The sequence below is a fragment of the Temnothorax longispinosus genome, chromosome 5, assembly GCF_030848805.1.
Source record: "Temnothorax longispinosus isolate EJ_2023e chromosome 5, Tlon_JGU_v1, whole genome shotgun sequence".
Taxonomy (NCBI): domain Eukaryota; kingdom Metazoa; phylum Arthropoda; class Insecta; order Hymenoptera; family Formicidae; genus Temnothorax; species Temnothorax longispinosus.
The window spans coordinates 66704-80805 of record NC_092362.1 but is presented as its reverse complement, the minus strand read 5'-3'; the positions used below and the strand labels follow the sequence as shown (position 1 = coordinate 80805).

At 40.0% G+C, this 14102-nt stretch overlaps 1 protein-coding gene and 1 pseudogene across 2 annotated transcripts in view; both read right to left on the bottom strand.

Annotated features, from left to right (window-relative positions):
* Positions 1-14102, bottom strand: part of Rdx (BTB/POZ and MATH domain-containing protein rdx) — a 74566-nt gene that overhangs the window by 31443 nt on the left and 29021 nt on the right. The gene's annotated exons all lie outside the window — the stretch shown is intronic.
* On the bottom strand, positions 6050-11401 carry LOC139813806 (T-box protein 2-like; annotated as a pseudogene).

The window sequence follows — 14102 nt, the reverse complement described above, 5'->3', positions numbered from 1 at the left end:
TGTGTATACAGATAGCGCCGATAAGTACCATAACTATAAAAATGAAGAAAATATAGCAGCTCATTACTGATTATAGTATTGATATTGATAAAAGTTCACACAGTTATCTTCTCGAGATTAGAAGCAGCTTGCTCTTCTCCACGCGTCTTCTCTTCGGACGCGCGATTCTCGAGAGGCGCGCGAGATCCCGACCGTTAGAAGTACTCGTAAATAAAAAAGCGCTCGCGGAGGCTGCGAGCGGAATCTCGATAGTTTTTCACGCGCCACGTATATATTTAACTCCACCGTTCTAATTTCGACAGCGTGGCAGAAATGCGAACGTTATTACACTCGCGCTTTCTCGCGCGGGAGTTGCGCAAGAGCGCGGTCGGTGCGAAATTTTACGATACACGACGGCCCCGGCGCGGCGTGGCGCGGCGTGAGCGCGGGGCCCGCGCGCGAATCGATGGAGCCAGCAGCACACGCTGTCCACCGCCGCGTTCAGCGGCGTTCGCCTATAAATCGAAAGTCTATTCGTGCTCCAGTTAACTTTCGTAATGCGCGACACCGATTTCGCCGCGTCGGCGACGCGGGGGGCCCCCCGGCACCGCCACTGCATGGCATCACGTAACGTCGTCCGCGCGATCCGCGGCAACGCAGTCGGCCGACCGCGATACCGTGGGTCACGCGCGCGATTCGCGTGTCGAAAAATTCGCGATAATTACGCGCGCCGAGGAGTCTCGTTTGCGCGAGCGGGCCGCGCCCGATTTAACGACAACTTGGAACCCTCCGCGCCTGCCGGAAGAAGCGATTCCCAGATTTGAGATTGACAAAACGATTACAAAATACGATTATATCATCACCCAATTCTCCTGGTATTTTTAACGTTGTATCCTTCGGACACAAGACACATTTTGGCCTTTTATTCAGACGAGGACGCAGCGTGAATTTAGTTTCTCGCTGTTTTCCGAGGTCGTCGCGAGACTACCTTATAGTCCAAGGACCGAAATCCAAGGATCTACGTAAAGTTATGAGGATTTTTTTTAGAGCGCTATAATTCACGTAGCTTTCAGATTTAGAAATTCTCGTGACAAGCGAATGTGGCCTTATTCCTGCGATCAGTCGAGATTATAGAGCGTTTCCTATATTCTTAATTTACCTAATTTATCTACGGTTTCGTTGACCCAATCTTTCTGATTAAAATCCTATAAGTTAAAATTGAATGAGAATTTATATATACATATAAGATTCTCTATCGTGTCTTCACATCTCTCAAACGTATTTCGTGAAGCGTTTTGCGTCTGCAAGCTCTATGATTCCCTGCTCTAAAAAGAAAAAGATAAACGTCTGTCCAAACACGATTTAATTATATCTCAAATTGAATTATGTTTCTCGTAAATACAGTGCATTTGCGACCGCATCGCAACGTATGAAAATATTCGAATGACTAATTTAATTCACAATCTTTCGAATGCGCACTTCCGTCAACCGTACGCGGCGAGAGAGTCATGCAAAGCGTCTGGGAAACGCTTACGATGCAGGAAGTATTTTCGTAAGACGTCGCCGAGGTCGTTCATCTTCGCGATGACCCAGCCGGCGATTCGCGATGATCCGCGCGAGGAACGAACGATCGTTTACTCCGGCGTGGCTACGACGGTCGTGTACCGTGTCCAAGAAGAGGACTCGTCCCACCGGAAGCTCTCGGACCTGGCGTTGTTGGTGTCCGCCTTGGTGCTTGAACCCCGCGCGCGTTCCACGGCGCTCCCGTAAACGGGCACGGGTGATTCAAGGCCGATCGCCGCCGCCGCTGCCGCCGCCGCGAGCGGGTTGAACGACTCCTAGGGGCGTCGACCGGGTCGCCTCCTCCGCCGCCGCGTTCCTCCGCGTCGCTCCACCTGATCCGCGCCGGCTCGCTACGCGGAACACCCGGGAGAGAGAGACGATGAACCCTTCGACCTCTCCTCTCGCTTATACAGCTTATACGCGCCGCTTCCGCTCGCGCTCGAGGCTCGGATGCTTTCGCGAGGCGCGCTCCGCCTGGTCGTCGGAGCGGAATCGTCGTAATGCTCCGTGCAAATTTAATTTCGCCGTGTTCCCGGAACATCTGGAATCGTCGTTAATTTATCAGGAGGTCTGGGGCTCCTAAGCCCCTCTGCGTTCCCACCGTGGAGAATTCGATAATCTCCGAACCGAGGAGATGCATTATTCGGTATCTTTAGAATGTTATGAAGGTACTTTGGATTGCAGATTCAATTTAAGTAGATAAATTATCTAAAGAGGCAAGAACACACACACACACAATTTCATTTCCTTGAAAGAATTACAGATCGTTTGCTGACATTAATTTAATTAGGGACTTTGAAGACATAACTGATTGTCATCGTATGTAAAAAGAATTTATCTACTTTTTCACACACACACACACAAACACACACATACATACAATACATACATACACGTAACGATTTTATTGAAGCATGCTTCGAGCATCATAAACCAGTAGATAGCGGACTCTCGACGCTCTCTTCCTTTTCCTGTCGCATCGATAACTTCTTATATGAGTCACAGTTATATTATTGGTTTCATCGTCACGTCTATCGGTTAGTCGTAGAAAAAAGATGATACGCGCGAGCGTACGCGTGTTATTCGTGCTCGTCGAAGAAGCCTAGCTCTTGGCACGTTACCAACGCGTGAGATTACGTCGGAGAAACGAAATTAACCCGGAGAAAATGGTCGCTCGAAGTCTCTCTCTTCACCGTAGCGCGATTAATTCTGCCGGTAAACGATTGATTGGAACAGTGAATTTTTTTCGAAGCGTTCTTAACTTCGTTACGGATTAAACAAACCGCGTGGATTCTATACGGACTGCGCGTATTAATATCTTTCACATCTTGAGCGACCTTAAGATAATTTAGGATTTTTAAGAATTCTTTTAAAAGAAGATTATCAGAATTAAGAAATAATTCCTTCTCCCAATCGTCCCAATATTACATTCTTGATATTTTGAAACTTTACACAAGTATTTTAGATTAAATATAATATCAGTTCAGAAATGCCGCTTTATCCTACGTAAACTTTTAGGAGATAATTTCTCGTATGAAACGTCAATCTTGTAAAGATATGTAGGCAGATAGGCTCCAGGAAATGTCCTCGGTTCTTCCGCAATCTATACAAAGGAATTTTTAACAACCGTCAGTCGAAAGGACTGCGATGCAAGTGAGTACCTTAGCGCGTTCGATTTGCTTAAAAGCTCGAATCCTCTCGAATCCTCTTCGCCTCTCTAGTCCTTGACGATGTAACGAGGCATCGCACGGCTAGCTCTCATGCCGTTTCGTTACCTGCCGGGCAAGCGAATCGTCGTAAGCCGTAAGTAACCAGCCGCGGTGGAGATTACAGTACGAGCGTGCGTTGAACTCTCGCGGGAGAGATAGCCGCCTCCTTCCTGCTTCTCGGCGATGCGAATGTCGACCTTAAGCTTCCGATGCGCGAAGGTCACGCCGCGGTGAAGATCATCGAACCCGGTCTGTCCGGCGATCGTGAATAAAACGTTCGATACGTCCGCGATCGGGGAAACGTGCCTAACCACGGGGAATAGAAGTCCTTGGTGCCGCGCGAGGCGACGCTCATCTCGATTCAAGAACGGCGATTAAATTTTCCTCCGATGACAAGGATCTCCTTCTCCCGCCCGTTGTCTCGAAATAGAATCTCGAAAGAGTAAAAACTTTGCTCTCCAAGATAACTTTATAATAATTTAATATTAACATTTCAACTCTTCTTCAACTTCACCAGCGTAATAACTTCTACTAACGTCGCTCGTTTCTATATATATTATTTTATACAGTTCTTGTAAACGCAGTTTTTCAATTTTAATTTACTCTTTCTAATAATCGAGATGTAACGTCAGATATCCGGGATTATCGTTTCCTGTAACTTCAATTTTTAGCTTGAAGTTAAAGGAAACCTCGAATACACAAAGATGTAACTCTTACGATTATAGAGCACCTGTCGAAAAGAGAAACGAACTTTCACTTAGGCTCTCGCGAGTGCGCAGGTATAGTGTTGTGGACATTTCTCACACTTTCCTTTGTATCGTCCCTTTCCTATAGATAATAGGCTAAGCCCCAAGTTCTGAGAAGTCCTGCGACTCACTCGGCTTCTTATGACCTGTCGCAACAATCGAATTCCGGGCGTATAATAAAATATGCATATTTCTATTTTAGAAATAGTACTTTTTAGAATATTTTCTTAGCCGCGGTTTAAATGAACTCCGAATTCGAGACCACCATTCGCGGTTCCGGCGTGATATGCTGTACGAAATGTCGCAATTCCGGTTTATCTAAAATATTTTTCGACGAGTTCTGAACATACTAAAGCATTTTCTAAAGAGTTTCCGGCACTGGCAATGTTGTATGATTTTTAAATAAATTAATACCGCTCGAAAGCCGAGTATTTAGAAAGAATAGGGTAATATGCTGTACGAAATGTCGCAGTTCCGGTTTATCTAAAATATTTTTCATGTAATTCTGAACATACTACACGGAGAAAAATTGTTAACAAATTTTACTTAAGTTCGCTAAGCAAATTTTGCAGAATTTGAGTTAATTAAAATGTAACTGATAAATTAAGCAAAATTTACCAAATATTTTAAGTAAAAATCGCCGGAACTACTGTCGAGTAAAATTTACCTAGCAAGTTAAGCAAATATTATTCAGCAATAATAATATCCAGTATAAGACAAAATTCAATTGAATGTCATGATAATTTTAACTTGCTATGGTCAAACTAAGAAATAAATAAAGACTCAGCTCTAATGGATAGGCCTAAACTTTTGGGGTACGCAACGCCGCGGCGCTAAGACACCTTAACCTTTACGCGCTGCGTTATTGCCAATGCGACCGCGGTAACATGAGCGAAACGCGATAACAGTACGAGCGACAAAAGTTCAATTGTCGCAGCTGCAATAAATCGTCCCATCGTTTTAGAAAATAATACTGAAGAGAATGACAGCATAGAGAAAAACCTTGAATGGCTCCAAACAAATACGACTGGAACTTTGGAGGAACGTCTTGAGAAATGGGAGTCTATTTTTGCTGCGCGTAGTTTATTAGATGATATGAGTATTGAACAGATGTTGAGAAAATTCAAATACTTACAAAAGAGTTCAGGATACATTTTGGTACGCTAATTTATATTCAATAAAATATATCTACTCTCAAGAAACACCATAAACTATACATCAAATTGTACGGTGATTTGAAACCGAAACATCACAACATGACACACTACCCTCGAATTATTATAGAAAATGGTTCATTAATTCATTTTTGGTCAATGCGATATGAATCGAAACACAGAAATCACAAATTGGCTGCAAAGAGTGTAACGACATCAACAAATATTTTGAAAACAATGGCAACAAAAAATCAGCTTAAGTTTGCATATTTATTAGCTACAAGTGATACCGAAAAAATGAAATTAGAACCTGAAATACTTTATAATAAGCAAGTTGTCGTCGCACACTTTACTCATGTTTGTGATAAAATGAATATACGACGGATAAAGTATGTAGAAACGAATGAAATAATGTATGTTCAAAATAGTGTTGTACAAAGTTTTCAAAAAAATGGTATGCCGATTTTTTGTAAAATTACTGCAATTTACTATGCCGATGGAGAAGTTTATTTTGTTTTAGTGAATGTACCTGCAATCACGTTTGATGAACATTATTTTGCGTTTATAGTTAAGTTTAACGGCGATTTAAGAATTGATAAAAAAATAAAAGACTTGCCGCAATTGAGTGCTTGTCTTTTAATTAAAAAAAAATCAAACTACTATGTAGCCACAAGACATATACTATAACATACATAAAAATTAAATACATTTTTATTTGAAAAAATTGCCATTAATTTTGTTATTCAAATTTTTAATTATCTATTTACCTATTTTAATAATTATATCTAAATAATATTTAATTTTTAAAATATATTCTTCTTGTACGAACATACAAATCAATTTTTTAAACATAATTATTATTTGCAAGTGTTATAATTGTTTAATATTATATTACCGTATCAAAATTTGTAAATCCTACTTATACAGTTGAGTAGAATTTACCTAACTACTGCAGCTTAACTAATCAAGTAAAAATTATCAATTTGTTCGGGAATTTTTACCTAACCCTGTTGGTAAATACAGCTTAGCCAGTCCAGCTCAAGTTTTTTAGTAAATTTTACTTAGCAACTATGTAACGTTTACTAACGATTTTTCTCCGTGTAAAGCATTTTCTAAAGAGTTCACTACAACGACACTAGCAATGTTGTATAATTTTTTTTATAAATTAATACCGCTCAAAAGCCGAGCGGTTAAATTTTTTAAACAATCATACAACATTGCCAGTGTCGGGAACTCTTTAGAAAATGCTTTAGTATGTTCAGAACTATTCGAAAAGTATTTTAAACCAAAACTGCGACATTTGGGTGTGTGAAGTTCGCACCCCTACTTTAAAATTTTTTAGTTTTGATCTTTTTTTCAGCTTAGCCAGTCCAGGTTTTTTTTCAAAAAGTATAAGAGTATTTTTATGTTTATAAAAAGAATTCTCTCCTGGCGATTAACACTTTGAAAAAGACAATTAAAAAATGGAATCCTAACTTTACACCCAACTTTAAGACCGAATAGTTCCAAATAGCTCATCTAAAGCATTTTGACGGGTACTAGAGTTCCTGATAAGACAATTTTTTTATTTTTTTCAAAAAACAAAAAAATAAAAGTTTGAGTTAAAGTCAGAATAGTTCTAAGTAGCTCATTTGATTCATTTCGAAAAGTTCTAGAGTTCCTGATAAGTAAAAAACTGCAAAACCTTAGAATTGTTTAAAACATTATCATCAAAACGCAAATGACATTCACGGCAAACCTTCGAAGTCGAATATCTTCTTAAAACTCCCATCACAACACCTGCAACTCTACCATTAACTAGTGGCGATCCGGCCACTAGTTAAGAAGATATTCGAAGATGCAACGGATAAAATTCGACTAAGCCTCGTTTCACACGTATCCGACACTACACTACTGACGCCGTGTATCCAATTGCGAAGTGTATGGATTAATATGGGAGCATTTACACGTTTGTCCGATAGCCGAATTGTGAAAACAAAGAAAATCGATCGGATACCCGACATCAGTAGCCCGGTGTCGGATACCTACGTGTGAAACGAGCCTAAATCTTTCTGTCCGTAAACGGTACGGACACGGCACGGTTATGACTAAATCGACCTTAAATCAGAGATATATTCACGGAGGGAGTTCGTGTTATACGAGTAATATTGATATAAATCTCGCAGCATCGATATGTACGCGTATAATCGATTAAAGATGCAACGATAAGATTATCGTAAACAACATCAACGAGTAAAACGCATAATTTATTGCATCAAGTACAGACATTCATGGTGGCGTATTAAAAAGTTGAAGAAAGTTACGTGCAACGTGCGTAACTTTCTTGCATTCAAAAAAGGAATGTATAATATTTTATGAAATAATAAGAAATTTTTTTTCTATACGGCTAATTCACTGCAAATCCAAGTGTGTTACTTTAACTAAAACTCTTCTTACACATTTCTTGTCGTTTTGAATGATGCCATTTAACACGGTTGAACATATTAAACGGTTAAACGTGTTGATTTAATACGCAACAAAACATGTAAAACGAGCTTCAGTCAAATGTGTCATTTTTAAACATTTATGCGTGTAGAAATAACACACTTGGATTTACAGTGTATAATAAAACGGCTTGCAATTACAATTAATTACAAAGTATTCAATACATATAATCGTTAGTCTATATACTCTATATAAATAAAAAATAGTATAGTTACTATAGTTGTCTCTACACTATTAAATATTAAAAGATAAAATGTAAACCAATACCTTGAGTTAAATAACATTTTGTTCTTTTTAATTGTGTGGTGTCAAAATTTATTATTTTAATACAAAGAATGTTATTTTAACTCCATAGATTAGTCAAATTAATAATTAAATTAACATATTGAGTCCGCGTTGCAAACAGTGGCAAGACTACTACTTTTTGTAAATCGTGGCAGAAAGGAACAGGAAAAGATTCAATTGGCCTGAAAACTACGCTGTGCGTGCACTGTCGTATATTGTATCGGAGAAGTGATTCTCTGCACGAGTCTCTTTGGGCCTGGGATCAGAGTCAGTTACTGGTCTGGTGATGCGAATATATAGCCTCTCCCAGTCAAGTCATGCGCTCACCTCCCAGTAGTCTCGTTGGACCGCTGCAATGGGGCTGTTCCGATTCAGTACGTCTCGGTCGCAAGATCTGATGTCGGCTGGTCAGCGCGCTCTGCAGTAACCAAGTGGCGTCAATCTGACTGCGCTTCTAAGAGCCTGTAGTGATATGGGCCCAAGTACCGCTGGTGGAGCCAAGGAAGGGCACGGTTATCTGGGAAGCCCTCGACTGTCAATCCGTTTGGTCCCCAACACGCAGTAAATATGAAGTCAAAAATAAATCTTCACGCCCGGGTTCTCGGATGGTTCGGGCACTGCACGCACGATGCAAGATTGATGACTCGGTTAGTGCGGAGACACCCAGTGACTGCGTAGCTGTCTTCTCGAGAGTAGGCGCTAGTTATCAGGTATAGAAACGATTACACCTCTTGACGCACGAGACTCATGCCACGAGTAACCGTGGCCCCCAATAGCCTTTTTCTTCTTCTTTGTAAATTTTATGGCACCTAATCCTCCTCAGGATCACATAACGGCCAAGAACAAGTCGAAAATAATAAATATAGACTCGAAAGATTCAATCCAAACTCGGCGCTGATTGCATCAGCCAATCTTCAAAAATTATTCAAGACAAAACACATCCGAATATGTCCACGATCTCGACGAGACTTGCTCCCAGTAGCCGTGTCAAATTAAAATAAAAATAAATAGTAATAAGTTATTTCGTGAATGGATATCCATCTGTGTCAAACGCAGTGCACGGGCACTGCGTTTCAAGCATGCCCGGCGCCGGGGATCGACTCGCAACGGTGGCGGAATTCGCGTCCGCTTCTCCCACGTTGCAAGGCCGGCCAACTTCGACTCTCCGGCTAAAGTGAAATAATCGCATGCTTTAAATGGGCTTGGAACCCTTAAGGGGGGGTCGTTTGGCTGATTCGATTCGGAGTCGTAGATCAATGAGACCCTTTCGTCGGGACTGGAATCCGATTGGGCCTGATAATCGATCGAATGAGGCTTTCGCTTGAACCGTGACTGACCCGTCTCGCGAAAACCCTTCGCGAATGGATTGTTATTGATCTTCAACTTGTGATGTTCTCGTTTTGGTATGCCGTCACCGCGATAAATTCCGTCTCTTTGAAAGCAAACAACGCGGTTGGATGAGTAAAGAGCTCGTTGTAGTTCTTCGCATCAAAGCAACGGACTATCCAGATCCTAGGAATGTATTTGTGCATCGATGTTAATACCACGTTATTATTGGAGTCGTTGATGTTGTTCGTGAGCTTCAATACATTGAAGGTGATCAGATTGTCCATCCAGTGGCTCCCCGTTGCCGCACTCTCGGGATGCTTATGAATCCTATAGCCAAAGGGCTGTTGCGTCTCTGTCGGCCCTGTAAAACTCCAACTACCCATATTGCTGTTCTTGCCCCCGTTCTGGTATCCACAGTACTTGTGACGGCGATCGGAGGCCGGTGCTATCTCCATGAGGATATAATAATTCTCACGTTTCTCCAAACCGCTTACGTTTATCTGAACGGACGGGAACATGCGCCGACCGCTTTTGGTAATTATCATTTCTGTATTATTCTCGTAGAATTGCGGCCAGAGGTTTCGATTAACCAGCTCTCTCCACGTTGACTCCGCGCAGCAATAAGGGTTGAAATACCCATTCGTTTAAATTCATCCTCTCACCTAATTTGCGTTGTAGAGCGATCGGTGACTGCGTGAAAAGTGGCGATGCCAGTTGCATATTCAGTTCCAGAGGCATCAGTGAGTTGTTTGGATCCTGAAGAAACATCTCCGATGATGGACGTTTCTTCTCCGACACCGTCGGTGTAAGGTATAAGGCAAATACAGAAATGCTCAAAACGAACGTCGAAATCACGTGCAGTTGTAGAATGAAACTAAGACGACCGGTTCTCGCCTACCAGTGACCTACCACAAAACGGGACTAGTGCAATCCACCGAAACTAGGCGAACTATATGTATCGTCGGTCGTTCGGCGCCAACACATGAGACAACTATGTGTTCATGAACCTTTTGTCCTTTCTGCCACGATTGACAAAAGATAATATATAAGGTAACAAACAACGTTCACGTGATAATTTTAAATGCCATAATCACACTAATCTACTGAGCCAGTTAAAATAAATATTAACTCATTACGCGTTGTTAATCCATTTGTCGTAACTTTCTCTTTGTTTAACCCTTTAGGGGCCACATATCGATCCCGTTGGAGTAAAATGTTATAATTTATAAGATAGTCTTAAAAGACGTCCCTGATAAAAATTTTTTTTTTAGTTTTTAGTTTTTTTATGTACATAATTATGTACACAGGCCCCTAAAGGGTTAAAAATGTTCAGATACTGTCTGTTCCTTTTCCGGGTAATCTCAGAGTAGAGACATCCTGCACTTCTTCCCCAGACTCCAGCCTAGCTTCCTTTTTTCGCGTTCGTAGAAACTTTTGTCTCATATATTCTTTTCTTTTTACTCGTATATCTCGGAACTCTTTAATTCAATCGACTTTTATGCATTATGGGCCTATTCCTTAATCGATTAAAAAAAAATAAATAAATAAATTGAAATTTATTTTTGCTGAAGTTACGATGACAATGGGATGAGGTGTCCGAGACCCCACAGTGTATAAGTGTATGGACAAAATAAGACTGTGTATACCTAGGGTTAAAAAAGATAACATGCAATTTATTCATGCTCATGTACAAAGTAACGTCGACCACGCAGAAATTGTTGATAATGTTAGTGCGGGTACAAAATTCAGTTTTGTGAAGCACAAACGAAAGCTAGAGACTTGCAGAGTTTCTTTTTCACGCATCATGGAAATGCACGCCCTTAATCTACACATACGGAAAGAACGGTTTTCTGTCTAAAAATAATTTTGTTGCACCATTAAAATAATTATAGTAGGTAGCTGACGTATAATGATAATACTGTAAAAATGTTGATATTTTAGTAATCAGTTTGATTGTTTTACGTAATTATTTTGATAATGCAACAAAATTATTTTCAGATCTGTATCTAGCTAAATTTTTTGATACTTCAGCAATACCGTTCTTTCCGTGCACCATTCTTCTGTACGCTCTTTACAAATATAGAAAGAGGATATCGAAAAATAAAAATACGTTAAGTCATTACAATGTTAAATTTACGTAAAAATCCATGTACACGGGGAATTTCAAGATTTCTCTCTCTCTCTCTCTCTCTCTCTCTCTCTCCCTCCCTCCCTCCCCCCTCTCTCTCTCTCAAGTTTCAAACTACAAAAAAAATATTTTTATCTTTGATTTTAATTCGCGTTATACTTATAAATAATAACGTCCAGATATAGGTACATGTCCGGGTATTGGTACTTTTTTAACTTAATTTCTAAATGTTGAGCAAGACATAATATATTAACTTCTTAATGGCTATAGTTAAAAAGATATTCGACTTCGAGGATGCAATGCGTAAAATTCGACTAAGTCCGCATAAAAATTATTTTGAAAGTTCTAGACGTTCGGATAAGAATTCCGTTTTTTAGTAGAACTCTAAGAATTCTGAAAGGAATTTCTATGATCGAAAACGATCCAGTCACTAGTTAAGAAGATATTCGACTTCGAAGGTCTGCCGTAAACGTCATTTGCGTAAGTTTTGATGATGATTTTTTAAAACAATTCTAAGGTTTCGGAATGTTTTACTTATCAAGAACTCTAGAACTTTTCGAAAGAAATCAAATGAGCTACTTGGAACTATTCTGGCTTAAAATCAGATTTTCATTTTTTGTTTTTTTTTTTTTAAATTTTACTTTTATCAGGAACTCTAGTCGTCAAAATTCTTCAGATGAGCTGTTGAGAACTATTCGGTCTTAAAGTTGGGTGTGAAGTTAGCACCCCATTTTTTAATTACCTTTTTCATAGTGTTAATCGCCGGAGAGAACTCTTTGTATAAACATAAAAATACTCCTATACTCTTCGAAAAAAAGCTGGAACTCTAATCAGAACTATCGAATTTTAAAGTAGAGGTGCCAACTTCACACACCCGTGACATTTCGTACAGCATATCACCCTATTCTCTATAAATACTCGGTTTTTGAGCGGTATTAATTTTTTAAACAATCATACAACATTGCCAGTGTCGGAAACTCTTTAGAAAATGTTTTAGTATGTTCAAAACTATTCGAAAAATATTTTAGATAAACCGGAACTGCGACATTTCGTACAGCATATCACCCTATTCTCTCTAAATACTCGGCTTTCGGGCGGTATTAATTTATAAAAAAAATTATACCACATTGCTAGTGTCGGGAACTCTGTAGAAAATGCTTCAGTATGCTCAGAATTATTCGAAAAATATTTTAGATAGGACCAGAAATCCAAGATTTCGGAAAACTAGCAGATATTTTTTTCAATGGATTTTTTTTGTCAAAATCAACAGAACTATTACCAAAAAGTATCAGGAACTATAGAACTCGACTGCATGCGACAAGAACTCTTTTTTATTTTTGATGTGCTAGAAAATGATCTGCTACGGGAAGTTAGCAGATCATTTTTTCGATCGACTGTTTTTTGAATAAAATCACCAGAACTATTACTAAAAAGTATTATGCCCGTTCTAGACTGGAGGATGAGCCGACTCTCGGCTCATCCGCCTTCTATAGTGTACGTGACATAAACTATACATAAACTATAGATTTTTTCCCGTCTACACCACTCACTCGGATGAGCCGAGAGTCGGCTCATCCTCCAGTCTAGAACGGGCATTAGGAACTATAGAACTCGACTGCATGCGACAAGAACTCCCTTTTATTTTTAATCTGTTGGAAAATGATATGCCAACTTCACAGACATGGTTTCGGTTGAGTCTTAAATGGGCGTGGAATTACATTCGTGAAAGTTGTCAAATTGTCCCAGTTGTCTAACGTACAAATACGGCCGGTTTGGACGACGCCGAATTTATAATCGTTCAGATTGAGCCGAGAGATTTCTCCAAAGTTTTATTAAAATCTCTTTATGGCGCGGAAGTAATTCGCCCCTTCTCCGATAGACACTCGACTCGTGGGCGTTGAGAAATGCTCACTGAATCATTCATTTAAAACAGTAGAGGTTACTCCTCCAGATAACGTCGATCGTTAAAGAAAAGCCTATTAATATTTATCAGACGAAGGATATGCTTCACGAACGATTAAAAAGAAAATCTCAGCACGTCTAAAAATTCAGGTTATTTTAAAATCACGTTTCTCACACATACACAACATTTATAAGCTCGCGGCCTCTTATCGTGGAAATTCAAATTTTATTATTGAATCGTTATTCCCGAGGAAAGTTACTCGATTTTCTTCTCTTAGTAATTAAAACCGATATCCAGCTCGTAACGTTAGCAACAATTTCGGACACGCGAAAGTCGGGAAACCTGCAAAAGTTTACTTTCATATATCGATCGCGTATCTTTCTCTAACTCCGTTAACGTCGCGCAACTGTTTCGCCGATTTCACTTTTGCCAAGACAAACTAATTTCTCCCAGCTACGATTCCCCGAGAAAACCGTCGCTCGATAGCGTCGAGATTTGATGCGCGAACGAATGAACGAACGAGGGAACGGAGGGAGAGATTTGCTTTCGCCTCGAATGACTCGAATTCGACGTCGCTCGCTCGCTCACTCGCCCGCTCGCGCGCGCTTGATTATGAAACGTCCTGTACGAGGCGATACTTTCACTATCGCGGCCAAGTTTCATAATTATTATTATCGAGGCCATACGTAGGTCGAAGAGGAGACTGTCGAGAGAAAAGGGTTTGGCTCATCTTTCACTAACCGTCGCTTCGAACAATGGCACCTTAATTAGAGGAAAGAACAAGAACTCTAAATTTTATTTCGTACCGAATGCCCACTTGTG